Below are 12941 nucleotides of genomic sequence, written 5' to 3' on the forward strand. Positions count from 1 at the left end.
TAGACTACGTGTCGGCAAGACAAGAATTCTGGTCTTGATAACAACATCTTGTCTTGAAAAAGCAAGAAATTAAAAAAAAAATCCTGTCTTGGTGTTTTTTGACGTCTTATATTTAGTTCAGTTAAGTAAGTTTATTATTACAAATTGGTAGTGTAGGGACTTTTCCTACAACTGCTTAGTATAAAAACATGTGAATTCTTTATTGTCAAGCAGTCATTAAAAGTCGAACACAGTAATCGAACACTCGAAAATCGAGTAGTCGAATTCTCGAAATGTGCGTTGGCTAACCTGAACTTCCGGGTCGACACCTGAGGAGAAATCCAGAGACAGGAGTTCTGGTCTGATCCCAACTGTGGAGTGAGTAACATCGAATCCATTCACTGAGGGCTAGACCTGCAAACACGTGGTCTCCGTTCTGCAAACCACGTGGTCCCTCAAATTCTTCTTGCTATTTTGCTGTAGTGTTTTGTAGTGGTGTTGTGTTAATAAATATTATCGTTGAACACGTGTAAATAATAATTTACCTATCACCGTCCCGACATTGGTGACCCCGACGTGATTATTTTTTAATGTCGGGACGGTGATAGGTAAATTATTATTTACACGTGTTCAACGATAATATTTATTAACACAACACCACTACAAAACACTACAGCAAAATAGCAAGAAGAATTTGAGGGACCACGTGGTTTGCAGAACGGAGACCACGTGTTTGCAGGCCTAGCCCTCAGTGAATGGATTCGATGTTACTCACTCCACAGTCGGGATCAGACCAGAACTCCTGTCTCTGGATTTCTCCTCAGGTGTCGACCCGGAAGTTCAGGTTAGCCAACGCAGTAATCGACTACTCGATTTTCGAGTGTTCGATTACTGTGTTCGACTTTTAATGACTGCTTGACAATAAAGAATTTACATGTTTTTATACTAAGCAGTTGTAGGAAAAGTCCCTACAGTAGTCTGTACCGGTTTCGTTATATTTCTGATGCGAGTTTGAGAATATTGGTGATAAAAAGTACATTATATTGAAATTATCTCTTATTTTTTACCATGAGTGACAGTGACTCATCAGTAAATAATTATTCTTTCACAATAATATTAGTATTTTTCGTTCGTTATTGTTTTATACTCGTATTGGTATCATTTATCCCAAAAGTTTATGATAAAATAAATTGTTTTTCTAGTTGATTAATGTCACTGATGATGGTGCTCATTTCAAATGAAACGCTATAAAAATATCAAATGTGACCTACCCTTGGATTGTGAATTAATAGCTTCATCAATATCTGTAATGAAAAAGACAGGTCCGTATTCAAAAAAAAAGTTGATGGTGGCCATGCTGACACGAAACGTAGTACACTTTGAATACAATAACATTTTTTGATATTTGAAATAACAATTCCATTCGAAAAAAACGAAAAATAGCTGCATTTTTGGTTTTCCTCGTATAACTCGAAAAGGGCGTGAGTCCCCGTAAATTTTCTTCGACCATTGTATTGTTCCCGATTACAGTTATATTTTTTTCTATTTAATTGTATCCGTATCTGTTACAGTTTAAAATATAGCAATGTTACTACGTGATAAAAGAAACGACCTGTATAAAAGCTTGACACGAAATTTTCCAGTATAGATAAACAAGAATATAATATGTAACTTAATATTCACGTGAGGTGAATCTCGCGAAAATCGAGATCATATCGATTGTGTCAAAAGATATATTGATGAGTTCGATTTGATTCAAAAGTTTATTTTTACTTTTAGAGCATGTAGTCTAATCAACAAGTTCAAAAACATGAAAAATAGAGATGAAAGTCCTAAAAATATGAGCGATAGCTCATTTGATTTGGAATCAGCTCTAGAGGAACGTTTTTGAAAAATTTTGGTGCAGGTAAAAAATTGCAGTTGTTATTAAGAAAATAACATTTAAAAAAATGGTATTTAGTTTTTCATTAATAACTCAAAAAATATTATTATTTAAGCAATTTTGAAAACAGCTCGTTGAAGAAGAGGAAATTTCCGATAAAAAAGTCCCGACTCCCGAAACTCTATCTTCATTATTTATAATTTCAATTTGACTTTGAAAATAGGGTTCCGCGCGGCTGTAACGGCATGCGCGCGCTGCCGCTGAAGAGAGTTTAACAAAAGAAATAATTTTTTTATAACGTAAGATGTCATTTTAAAATTCTAGAATCTTTTTTACACTTGAATTAATCGAGTCCCATAGAAAAAAAGTTTTATCACCATTTTTCAAAATGATATTCGATTGTTAACTAATAATTTTTTTCCCAATCTCCGTTGGTATAAATAATGGGATAAAAGGTAAAAATGATTGGACTAAAACTTTCAAACTTCGTTCAGCCCTTTTGATATATATACTCCATACGATCCTGCGATAAAAGTTCATAAAAATTTATTGATTTGTTAATTATGATTTTTATAACTATTGCAGGATGAAATATCCAAAAATTGTTGATAATTGTTTTTCAATCGATATTCAGCTGTGCCTGTTTTCACATTGAACAATGGCAGTTATTAACATAGGATATGAATTTTTAGGTGATTTGTTTATCAATTTTTTTAAACAAATAGAGAAATTCAATATCTTTGAGAAATTTTTTTTTGCTATTCTGTTGTTAAGAGATAATTATGATTGAAAAATAATAATTTCCTCCTAATTTTAATTTTTAATTGTTCAAAATCGATTTTTTTATATTTCGATTATCAAATAATTAGTCAAGAATTTTGCTTTTGAAAATCATAATCTACATTTTGTTATAAACAAATATTGACCAACGTTATATTTTTTTTTCTGAAGCAAAATAAAATTATAAAAACAGCCATATATAAAAAAGTGCCATAAATTGCAATTTTTTACCTGCACCAGAATCTTTCGAAAACATTTTTCTAGAAGTGATTCCGAATCGAATGAGCTGTCGCTTATATTTTTAGGACCTTTATCTCTATTTTTCATGTATTTGAACTTGATTAAACTAATGTTGAATTAACGTTTTTTTCTGAATGTTTTCACTATTAATGCATTCAAATTTTGAACGACTTCATCATTTGGAATCGTAACAATTTATTGAAATCCCATTGAATTTTCGTCAACTTTTCTGATTAAAAACCGTATGCATTCCAAAATCGTCTCCCCAGAATAATAAACCTCACACTGTCGTAAATTCCGGCAGTAACTCTAAAAAGGATTGTAAAATGAATCAAGTACACCTTCACGTCTGACGCTCTCAGCATCTTGGGACAGAGTTGATTGCAGGAATTTCCTCGGTGACGGAAATTTATAGGGAAACCAACATCAATTGATTCCCTCTCGAGTGCTTCAATCAACGTGGAATCCATGTCAAAACGGCTGATCTCCATAGCAATGAATTGGAATTCGATAATCTATGATTTTGGCGGTACTAAATTCGGCGGGATGCTGAGCCCGGATTTTCCGTGTAAACTATTGTCTTGACTGTGAACATAAAATGGTGATAGTTGTGATTAATCGCAGACAATGAAGGGGAGTATAAACTTTTCATTGAAAAACGCTGAACTCAGAAAGAATCTCACAATAAGAATAACTCCTGTGGACAAAACTTGTGAAAAATAAATATAAATGTAAGTGTGGAAATATCAAATGTGAATATAAAAACACCTACAAAAAAGTAAAGTTAGAACATACACTATAGTTAAACGTCAAAACTTTGTATCGACATGGTTGTATGCAGATGTTTTCAAAATATTATCAACACGTATATAATACACATATAAATATATATACTTATATACAGGGTGTAACATAAGTACGTTAAAATATTCAAGTGACGTATTCCTGAGACAATTTCAATAAAAAAAAGTCTATTTGAACTTGTTTCCGAAAATGCTTCGCCCAATTCATTTTTTTTTCTACCACGACAATGTACTTTTGGAGCTTGCACAATCCCAGTCACCTTTTTTTCACGTACAATGCGTTTAATTGTCAACACGGATATTCCCGTTGAAAATGAACACTAGGCTACACCTTCCACTGTACGGAGTGTATTTTTTTAATTTTCGTACACGACATAAACTTCCGCTTTCTTTGTACATTACTTGGACCTGCTACGGCATCCATTTTAATACCATAAAAATAATAAAATTCAATGATATTACTCAGCTATTTGTCAGTTATTTACATACCTCAAAAACTATTTTAAAGTTTATGTATTTTGAAAAACACTTAATTGTGAGATTTTCACTAGAACAGATTAACAATTCCGCAACACGTGTTTCGCTGCACAGTACCTTTTTCAAGCGTGTTCACTAACAAACTGAATTCTACATACATTGCGATTTATGTATACTCTTTGAAATATTACTCTATCTACCTAGAAACTAATAATATGCTAGAAACTAATTGATGACAGTTATACCTGAGTTTAACGAACATTTATACACACATCGGAAAAGTCTAGGGATATTTTTAAAAATGGCAATAATTTTTTTTTAGATCGCTTTAGGGAAAAAAAGTTGACGGGTGATTATTAAACGAATGTAACTCACAACAAAATTTATTAAATGGTTGAAAATACTGAGTGCGCATATAAGCAAAACAAAAAAAATATGGCTCTTCTTTGGCATCCCGAAAAAAAATTATAATACAAAAAAAATTGGAATCAGTACAAAGTATGGCCCCCACGCTGGTTTATTACGGCCCTACATCTATTGTGCATCGACAAAATGAGATTGTCAATGTCTTGTTGAGGTACATTTGCCCATTCAGCGATAAAAAGCTCTCTCAATTGAAACGTTGTGTGAATGTTCCCCATATGCGGAGTAATTCTTCGTTGAACCATGTCCCACATATGCTCGATGGGATTCAGCTCCGGTGATTGTGCTGGCCATGGCAATACATCAACTCCTTCGTTGGTGAGCCAGTCAGTCACTAGACGCGCGACATGTGGACTAGCATTATCGTGCATTAGGTGGAAATTTTCACCAACAGCACCAACAAACGGACGGACGATAGGTAGAAGAATGGTGTCGAGGTACTGTCGAGCTGTGAGGGAGCGATTTGAAAAAAACGAGATCGGTTCTGCCGCCGATCATGATTCTGCCCCATAGCATTACCGTACCACCTCTGTATGTGTGGACTTCCTGGATGTGTCTCAAACGTTCATTATTTCCAGGTCGTCTCCACAGTCTTACTCGACGAGAATCTGGATGAAATCCAAATCTGGATTCGTCTGTAAACAAAACTGTGGCCCAATCATTTGCATCCCAGTTTTGATGTTCTTGACACCACTCTAATCTTCTACCGCGATTGCCCCTCGACAAAGGTGAACATCTAAGTGACCTTCTGTTGTGGAGATCTGCTTCATGCAGTCGATTTCTGACAGTATCACGACCAATGGTTACCTGGTGCGTCTGCTGCAACACGTTAACCAACTCAGGCGCTGTGATTGTCGGTTGTCTTCTTGCGGTTAAGACCAAAAATCGGTCTTGAACTGCAGTTGGAGAGACCCTCAAACGAAGAGCTACATCATTTTGTCTCATGCCACCTTGAAGAAGCCCTACAGCTCTATTCATCTCAGCCAATGGTAAGTGATGGCATTCTATGTTAAAGCACAATATTTCCAGTTTAATTGCTGAGCAAGAACTGCATAGAATGTACAAACTCGACACTTTCAGATCATTCATTTTAGCCGAAAACCTACAGTTTGTAAAAAACTTGATAAAAGATTAGTTACCGTTTTTGCAGGCTTTGTTTAACCCATAGAAATCTACAGGGTGGTCGAGTGTACCAAATTAAACGACCTAATGCATTTATTTTTATGATATTTAGTATGTTATAAAAATATTCCTAGACTTTTCCGATGTGTGTACCTGAGTTTAATAACTAGGTCAACTAATTAACTCACAATGAAGTGTGAATGTGATGAAAATCTATGATAATGTATTTTGAAAAACAAATATCGGCCAACTCTATTTTATATTTTAAAGTTGATAAATATAACAGTCTATTTAATGAATATGATGAAATATATTCAATAAACACAAAACAAAGTCACCTTCACAAGAAACAGAACACACTATGCCTATGCAGATAAGGACGCTTGATAATGAAGAAACCGAATGACTAGTTATGGCATTTTAAGGACGCAAATATAATAGACCTGCGAAGTGTTGATCAGTTTACCGATGCTTCAAAGTATTTAACGAACTGGATCACATTTTCGCTCGTACATCCTATCGATATGAAGAAGCTATCTTGTTACGGGGGACAAATTTTATGGAATCATCTTACTTTTCAATTATTTACAATGGCGATGCATAGACAATAAAAATTTCCCCGCTAAGAATTCAGTTCTAACATCTTACATTGTTGCCGTTTGCTCTCAGTTCAATTTGTATATGAGTTACTTTCAATTGAAAATTATCATACTATAGTTTCTCTTTCTGGATATTGATATATTGATATATTGAAGTACAGTTTATATATTTACATGTAACATATCGTGTTTTTTAAAAGTCTCAGATCCAGTAAGTTGGCCTAGATATGTTTATCTGTTCTGCCATGTACTAGATCTATAGACTTTCTAAAAAAGTGTACATTTTATGATTATAACTAAGCAGTGAGTAGAGAAAAAATTTAGTAGAAAAATTAACATGATAGATTCAATGAATTTTTTCTTTTTTTAAAAAAATAACAAATAATTATATAATATAAGTTGCAAATGGTGAGGATTCCAAGTAATAATATAGTAGTAAACGCTCGAACTTGTTTTCCAGCCATTCACACCATTAGAGTTTTTTTTGTAACAGTAGACTGATGTGGAAAAGATGAATTGTGTCATATTGGGAGAAATTTTCGAACAATAGCATACATCCATCACGTGCCATTTCGTAGAGTTTTTCATGTCAAGACCCCAATCAATGGAACGACTCCATCAATAATGTTCGGAGGAACAGGTCAGGAGAGAAATAGCACTTCAATTACATGATTTATTTTTTTTCCAATGAATTCTGTAACTGCTGAATTGAATAGACCTTTCCACTGACATTGGGATAACTGCATAGGTTAACACTACCATTTTTTTCAGTGATATCATAAAGAATTCAAAATATCAGTTGGGAATTTCCAGAATCCAATTGGGACAATAGTTTGATCATCCTGTATAAACATAGTGAAACCAAATTCAATATTTGACAGTTCAATTGACGAATAGAATTGAAGGAATTAATTTTAATCAATTAAAGTGAGACATTGGCGATGAAAATGTAAAGAAAAAGAAATTCAATGGATAGTAATCAAACTAGAAGCGGTATTACTTCTTCTGAGCGTTTAAATTTTATTTAATGAAATTGCAAGCAAGTGATCCTCGTCATAGGCTCTCATGCAATTTCGTAAGCTGAGCTATAATAGATGTAGATACCTAATTATTTTCCATCCGAAATAAAGTTAGTGAAAATGAGAATATAATTGAAATGTAATTAGAGTTTGTCCCTCAATCATTTTTTAATTTAAGGAATCAGCTATATGTGTTATTGAAGAGATAAGTATTCTATTAATTTAAAAAAACCATTGAATATAATGTGATAGTTGATAATAAATGAAAATCTCCAAGAATTATTCTGTGGTAGAAGTCCATTATACAGGGTGTAACTGAATAAGTGTAAAACATTTGGGGAGGTGATCCCTCATCGAAAAAAAATAGGATCTTTTATATAAAGAAATTTCATTGGAGCATTCCTTGTTAAGATACATCCCCTTGAAGGAGTTACATAACATTTGTATAACAATTTTTTCCACAAGAACTAAAGAAGTTACAATATTGAAATTGACCTGACGTTTTGTACTACCAAAAATAAAGTTAGCCAGAAATTTATTTGGTTTACCTCATGTTTGTAAGAGGTGGAAAACGTAACCCCTAAAATTGATTCCCAATGTAACTTTTTGTCTTATTATTCATTTATTTCCGATAGCCTGTTTCATTCTTAACTAAAAATGTCTCTTGGGTTTTTTGCACAAAATGAACCAGTTCGAAGCAAAAAATTATTTTAGGAACAACTACAGAGATACATCGTCATAAATGCGAAAATACGAAACTAATCTATCTAGTAGGTCGCTATTAGCGATAGTGACAATTAAATTGGTATGACGCAGTCAGTTTGTGAATTTTCGAAATTGAATTGATACTAATTGTGTGTTGTTGTTCTGTTCTTAATTTGTTACTTCAATAATTTACTTATTATTAAAATGGCATACACAAATGAGGAAATGGCTGATATGCATTACATTCACGGTCTGTCGCAGGGGAATGGATTAGAAACTTCTAGAAGATATGCTGAAATGTATCCTCAACGGCAGCATCCTTCACATAGAATATTTGCTCGACTTCATCAACGATTACGAGAATATGGTTCATTCGATCATACTTATATATCCATATCATGGATCATATGACGATATTTCGAATTTAAAAGGAACAACTCTTATACCCTTACCATCTGCAACGAGTACAGGCACTGTTACCACGAGACTTTCCGAACCATCTTGAATTTTGTAATTGGATGCTGGAAATTATTAGAAGGAATTGTGACTTTCTGAAGACGATAGAATTCACAGATGAATGTAGTTTTTCTCGGGACAAGATTATTAATTTTCATAATTACCACATATGGGCTGATGAAAACCCTCACGCTATTGTCGAAACTAACCATCAAGAACAGTTTTCTCTTAACGTGTAGCTCGGAGTTATTGGGGATGATTCAATTGGGACTCATTTTCTACCTCCTCGATTAAATGGTGAGGCATATGTCAATTTTTTTGGGAAGTGCATCCAGTACTGCTGGAGGAAGTTCCTTTGGGCGTAAGAAAGGATATGTTTTTCATGCATGAAGGGGCCCCCACCCATTTTAGTCAAGTAACACGTCAGCATTCAACTGAAACATATGCAAATCAGTAGATAGGTCAAAGAGGACCACAGAACTGGCCCGCTCGATCCCCGGATCTCAATTCTCTCGATTTCTCTATTTGGGGTCATTTACAGCATTTGGTTTATCGTACTCCTGTTCGCGATGTAGAGTCAAAGAGGCATTACATTACCTACCACGTGCATCTCGCGCAACCGCATACATACAATAGATAAACCAATAACAGACTGATTCACTGTGTACCACTGATCCACTGTTGACCACCCTATCCTTCACTACCGGTAGTAGTAAATTTGGATACAAGTTCCCTCGAATATTTTCTACAGATAGGACGATTCGGAAAACGTTCATTGAAAATCCTTTCGGTCTCGTGAAAGTTACGCGTCGCACCGTAAATATAAATCGCTTCAATTTTTTCTTCCAATGAACGATAATTGATCGTTTCATTGTTGATCGTTTGATCGTTGACGTGGTTCTAGAAATATCGATGTGTTTGTCTTCAGGAAATTATTAAATGTTCCGCCATTTTGTAGTAGGTGAAGATATTGACTTCATATTCTAGGGTTGTGAAGTATTCCTCAGAAGCTTCAAAATCAAGTATTCGCGCATTCATTTCATTACCCTAAATTTAAATTTTTTGAGTTGGAGTGTCATTAAAGAAATTCACTATATGTCGGTTTCAAGACAATTTCCAGAATGTCTATAAATACAAGTTGATACGAGTTCATAGCTGGTTATCTCAAATTCCGAGATATTTACCTAATTTTGACCAAGATCACTGGACCTCATTTTTGACAAACCATATATTTTCTCTTCCAGTTTGCGTATCACGACTGGCAAGTGAAACATTGTTACCCTGTTAATTTTTAGATCATTCACAGTCTTTCGGGTTCTTCGACTCAACGCTTCATATTCAAAAAATCCTGAATGCCAATACAACGACCTGGAAATATATTCAAACCCCGCCTCATTCGTATGCATGAGAAATAAAGAATTGATTTCATAACCTTCCACCAAAGTTTTCCATTTCTTTGGTGTGTAACGGAAAAACTCCGATGTGAAACAAACTGATTTTCCTTTTACATCAATTCAAAATGGATTTTCAATAGACTCCCTCCGACAGAGAATTTAATAACAATATGAGACGAATGCGTTTTACCTGTTACCTACTTTGAATTTGTTTGTGTTATGCGATACTTTTGGATGGCAATAGTTTGATCATAGTTAAAACAACTTCAATAATATTACTCACTATATTGATAGAGAAAAACAGTTTCAATATCAAGCTTTCATTCGCTTATAAAGGTTTTGACGTTTGTTTGAAACTAGTTGACGATGTTTCATAGTGAATTTTACTAATTCAGACTTTCATTGTCATCCGAAATATATGGAAAAACAAATAAAACTAGAATGAAAATCAAAAATATCAATTATATCAAGCAATAAAATGTGGAATGAAAATACAATGATGTAAATGAAATGGAATGATCGATATGAAAAATAAAAATGACCACAAGCCACGGAGTGAAAAGAAAAAAATATTGGAAAATTGAAAAATAATAAAAAAAAATTGAAGACTAGATTTTTTTTTAAAGATTTCAAACCAAGTTACTTCACGACATTCCGATTGTTAGTATTCACAATCGTCTTAGGGTAATGACTTCTCCAAAGATGACATTTATACAGTGTGACCCATTTTTAATGGAAACACCCTCCCTAAAATTTGAAGTTGTGAATCGATTTTAATAATTTTTTTTAAATGTCAAGTACTGGGACAAAATTTGAAATGTTTATTAAAGTTTCAAGGCATACTACGATATTTTTTCTTAGCCGAAAATCTGGATTTTTTATTAGTGATTTTTTTATTGAAAAAAAGCACTACGCCACTGAATTCAGAGTGCCTCTAAATAGGTGTGACCAAAATTTCATGAAAAAATATTCATTATTAACAAAGTTATTACAACTCAAAAATTCGAAAACTCACACAGCTAACAGTCACAATATGTCATTTTTTTTATGATTTCAACAATAAAGTGCCGCCAGATGGAAAAAAAACAAATAGCGTAAATATTTTCAATGAAAATAACGGAATTACATTCACACAATTCAACTAACAATGAAGCAAAAAATTTCAATAAACGTAACTAATAACTAATTATTGAAATGTTTCGATTCAGTGCAACAATTATTTCTAACTCATATTCTAGTAGCCTCTACTAATCCACCACGTATTTCGATACATGTTTCGTAGCGCTCACGAATGTTTCTGATTACGTTCCTTAGTTCTTGAGGGCTAATATCTGCATATACCTGTCTAATTCTTGCACAAAGTTCATTTCAATCTCTTGAGCGGTTTTTGTAAACCTTTTGTGTGAGAAGTCCCCAGAGAAAAAAGTCGAAAACTGTGAGGTCTGGAGATCTGGGTGGCCACTCTATAAACGGACTACCACGGCCTATCCATCGGTTTGGAAAATGTTCGTTAAGCCATTGCCTCACAGCTCTGGCATAATGAACTGAACACCCATCTAACTGGACAATTGAATTTGATCGTTCACTGGTTGGTAGCTCGTGAATAGCATCTCAAAACTCTGTGTTAAAAAATTTTAGAAACCTCTGCGCATTAATGTTTTCCTCCAAAAAGGAAGGACCAATAATTCGTTCGTTCAATAACCCACACCAGACGTTGATTTTTTGGGAATACTGGCTTTTACAGTTTATTACCTAGTTAGGATTATCCGCTGCCCAATAGCGACAATTCTGTGATGACACTACTCCATTTGTAGTGAAAGTGGCTTCGTCGGTATATAAAATATTTTTTAGGAAATTTCTATTGTTTAAATATTCCCCTTGGGCCCATAAACAATATTCCAGGCGTCTTGCTTCGTCGCCTTCTTGAAGTGTGTGTAAAAATTTTGGCTTGAAAGGTTTAATATTCTCCGCCTTGAGACATCTCCGAATAGTTTCTCGTGGAATATTCAATTCTAAAGTGGCTTTCCTTATACTGGCATTAGGATTATTTTCGAAATATTCTAAAATGATTCGATCATTCCTGTCATACCTGTTTCGTCTTTGTACAGGATTACTTTTTAACATCATTTTTGATACTGCACCAGATTCATTGAATATTTTATTTACCGTACCGCAGCTAATACGAGGACGATCTGGATGTCTCTCATTAAATACTCTACAGACCTCTCTAGCACTTCTAACGTCATCTCACGAAAGGCGTACAATTTCAATTTTCTCTCTTACGCTCAATCTTGCAGCCATGACACAAAATAATTCGAAGAACTGTAAGGTGAATATTGTTGACAATAGTACACTTAAATCTTTCACAAGTGTCAAACTGTAATATCATTTCCATGGCAACTAAGATTTAAATTGAAATATTAGGTCTTAGTTTTAGTTAATTTGCGTGAAAACTTGAAAGTAATTCCGTTATTTGCATTAAAAATATTTACGCTATTTGTTTTTTTTTTCATCTGGCGGCACTTTATTGTTGAAATCATAAAAAAAATATTCTCATGGCTACATCTGTTGATATAGGGTGTTTTTTGTAACTGTTAACTGTGTGAGCTTTCGAATTTTTGAGTTGTCATAACTTTGTTAATGATGAATATTTTTTCATGAAATTTTGGTCACACCTGTTTAGAGGCACTCTGAATCCAGTGGCGTAGTGATTTTTTCAATAAATCGCCAATAAAAAATCCCGATTTTCGACTAAGAAAAAATATCATAGTATTCCCTGAAACTTCAATGAACATTTCAAATTTTGTCCCACGGTAGACCTTTTAGTACTTGACATTTCAAAAAAAATTATTGAAATCGGTTCTCAACTTCAAATTTTAGGGGGGTGTTTCCATTAAAAATGGGTCACACTGTAGATCATTCTAGCGCTTCCACCTTGCCCCTCTAGTCACTTTATCCGTTTAACGGGAATTGACCAATTCTTGGAATCACATTCCGCGTTTCGTGGCCTCGTTTCCGTGAGGCTGCTACGGATGGTGTTCCCGGATCTGAATCAGGTTTAA

General features: G+C 34.0%; 1 protein-coding gene across 1 annotated transcript in view; it reads left to right on the top strand.

Annotated features, from left to right (window-relative positions):
• LOC111507031 (metabotropic glutamate receptor 2) overlaps positions 1–12941 on the top strand; it is a 369065-nt gene that overhangs the window by 241178 nt on the left and 114946 nt on the right.

This window comes from Leptinotarsa decemlineata, unplaced genomic scaffold (assembly GCF_025532065.1).
Source record: "Leptinotarsa decemlineata unplaced genomic scaffold, Ldec_3_MD MMD2_tig00002082_RagTag_RagTag, whole genome shotgun sequence".
Classification (NCBI taxonomy): domain Eukaryota; kingdom Metazoa; phylum Arthropoda; class Insecta; order Coleoptera; family Chrysomelidae; genus Leptinotarsa; species Leptinotarsa decemlineata.